Below are 3,327 nucleotides of genomic sequence, written 5' to 3'. Positions count from 1 at the left end.
GGCGGGGGCCACACCCTTGCCCAGCGCACTAGAAAGACGTTTAGGCCAGCGATTGGCCCGACCCGCCGGTCTCCCCACCTGAGCCCTCCGGCTTTCGTTCAACGGTTTTCTCCCAGACCGGAAATGGCCAGATTCTGCAAGGACCTCCCAGGCTCACATCCTGGGCATCCCTGGCCTCACCTGTGTGGGGGCCCTGTCACCACGGGCTCTCGGGCTCCGGGTGTGGAATGGGTTCATCACCTGGAGCCTTAAAACAGCGCCTGGCACGAGGCATCAAACAGAATTCCCTCTGCAGGGTTCGTCCTTCCAGAACAGCCCTCGGAAACATCCCTCTGGCTCCATTGACAGCTTAAAAAAAAAAGTGGTTAGCACATTTTGTTGACATATTTTTACAAAGACCAAGCCAGCCTGTCCTCTTAAAAATATCTTTAAGAGATTATGTGTTGTCCCCACTTCTTTGAGGGACCTTTACATCACTGAGAGGAACAAAAACATAAGGCAAGGGAAAATGGGACGGACCACCTTCCCCGAACTCTTTCCACAAGAGACAAAAAGGAGTTAAAAATTCCGGTGCTGGGCTTTTTAAGAAACAAGAGCCATTCTGCTAAGTATTTTCTTATCAGTTCCTTTCCTCCCCTCTCATAAACAACACTAAGAGTTTTTCTTTCTCCCCGCCTTAAAAAAAAAAAAAAAAAGATCTGAATATAAACTCCTCCAAACCAAAACGGTTGAAAGACTTGTAACCCAGAGGATAGACTCCTTTAAAGAAAGTAAGAATGCCATGGACAGAAATAAGCAGTTTTCTTTGGGGTCTGGGAGCATAAAATGGCTCAGTCCTAATCTTGGTTACCCTGCGGGGCGGGGCGCTTCGTTTACGGGAATCCCTAAATTTGCTGAGTTTTCAGCCGTATTTTGTGCAGTACCAACTCGGCCATGTGTAAACATTAAGTTATTCCGCTGAAAAAAGGAGAAGGAGAAGACAACGAAGAGGAAGAGAGGGCGACCTGTCTCGACTACCTTATTCAAGACGGGCAGGGAGGCCGAGGCCGGCGCCCTCCCGCTCCGGGAGGGGAGGAAACTCGCATTACCACGTTTTCGACAAGTCCGCCGGTTTCCTCCTTTAATCAGAGCTGCTCTGTGGGTGTTTGCAGTGTGCGCATGCCATGTTTTTATAGCTATAAAAAATGCGTATTTCTTTATTTTGAGATGATTGTGACCATGTGACAAACAAGCCAGATAGGGCTTGAGGGGCGCCGGGAAAAGCCCGCCTTTAAACATTTTAACGGCTAGCTCAGGCTGTGGGAGCGGGAGTGTGAACTCTAAACTCAGATGTTTGGCTGCAGCAAGCAAGACTACTCCTGGAATTATAAATCCTAAGGAAACAGCCCTTACCAAGGAACAGGGGTTACGAGCAAAAATGTTCATGACAAGATTTACTAAAAGGAGAAGAAAATACAGGGAGACAAATGCAGGTGTGATTAATCAATCATCCAAGTTATCCCCACACTATTGCAAACACCAATTTTTAAATTAAAACTTTTTTTTTTTTGAGACGGTCTTGCTAGGTAGCCCAGACTGGCCTTGAACTCATGATCCTCCTGCCTCCCCATGTGCTGGGATTATAGGTGTGTGCCACCACACCTGGCAGAATTTTATTTTTAGAGTTTGAAAAAGAAACCACTGGAAAATAGTTATAATAGCAAGTGGAGAAGCCAAGATGCACAGTCATCTTTTTGATATGCTGCAAATATTTCTTACTAGTAATCAAAAAGGCTGGATGTAAATATAATATAATATATGTAAATACAATAAAACCATTAAAATTTTTTATCGGGGAAATTTCAGTAGGAGTTGGCTATTTTGTGGCATCAAGAAATTTATAACTCATTAGCTGTAATAATGGCTACTTGGATTATTAGGGAATAATTTAGAGATGTATATGGAAACATATAGGAGAATTGTGATATATTAGAATATTCAAATTTATAACACTTTATTTTGTATTTATTTTTGAGGCAGGGTCTCCCTTTGTAGTTGAGGTTGGCCCTGAACTCACTATATAGCCCAGGCTGACCTTGAACTCACAGAGGTTGTCCTGCCTCTGCTTCCTAAGTGCTGGGATTACAGGCATGGGTCACCATGCCGGGTTTGTAACCATTTAGCAAAGGAAAAAAAAAAAGAGAATTGAAGCAAATGTAATTAAACATCTGGTGATGACAGAAGTGGATTTGGGTATAAAGGGGTTCATTGTACTATTTTTACTATTCTACTTGAGTCCATTTCAAAAAATGTATAAATATTTTCAACTGTGTTCAGTAATGGATGTGCATGACCTTTTCTCTACTTCCTGTTTTTCTCTAATTATTTTCTATACTATGCCTATACTACCTCCAAAATGAAACAAATTAACATGTATTTGACCAACAAGAAATTGAAAATATGACCTCAAAGTCCCAAGGCTGTTTTAATCCCTGCGTAATTCCAGCCCGTCCCAGGGGTCTCCAGGAAGCCTGGACACCCTAAAATACGAGCTCGCAAACGCTCAAATTTTCTTTAGGGTAGCCCCGTGCTATCTGAGATTGGGCTGTAACTATGATCAGCTGATAAAAAAAAAAAAAAGGCCAGCTGCAGCAACCTGTGAAGATTAGGAACCATTTAAAAACACACATACACACACGCTCTCTTCTTGCCTCTTGTTAAGTGGCAGGAGCCTCCGGCTTTGTTTCTAAAGTTTCATGCGCTAATCGTGTAAGCAGCAGCAGGCCTTGCTCTGCATACCGCCGAGCTGACTCAGAAGGAAGGCTCCACATTCCTGAATTAGCAGCCCCAGAGCTGCACTTCCGGCAGCCACCGAGTCCCCACTTCAGCGGTGGGGGCGGCTCTGCACACCCCCACGGGTTTACCTAGATGATTTTCAGGCACCCTAGAAACACAGAAAGTGCCTTTTTTTTTTTTTTAATGTGATCTGACGTTGTTTTGCCCTCTTCTATTTTTAGTCCGTGACACTCTATTCTCTTGTATGTGGACGTTTACAGGATGAAGATGTCCTGGTGCTTTGGGTCCCAGGAATCCCCAGTGGATTCTGAAAGGCCGGGTGAAGGCAAAATAGATGAACGCTTGACCAGCCTGAAAACACAGCATTCTTGGTTATCCCTAGGCAGAACATTCAAAGTGCTGGGCCAGAAGGTTTTTTTTTGGTGTGCCAGTTACTGAAATTAAATTTATTGTTTGTATTACAGTTCCCTGACAAAATTCGAACGGGAGGTACCAGTGTGAAGCTGTCAAATTCTCAGGAAACAGATCATCATACTCCTCCTCCCCCCTCCC

The sequence above is a fragment of the Fukomys damarensis genome, unplaced genomic scaffold (assembly GCF_012274545.1).
Source record: "Fukomys damarensis isolate Sample0158 unplaced genomic scaffold, DMR_v1.0_HiC HiC_scaffold_22, whole genome shotgun sequence".
NCBI classification, from domain to species: domain Eukaryota; kingdom Metazoa; phylum Chordata; class Mammalia; order Rodentia; family Bathyergidae; genus Fukomys; species Fukomys damarensis.
The sequence above is the reverse complement of the archived record's forward strand: the minus strand, read 5'-3'. Positions refer to the sequence as shown.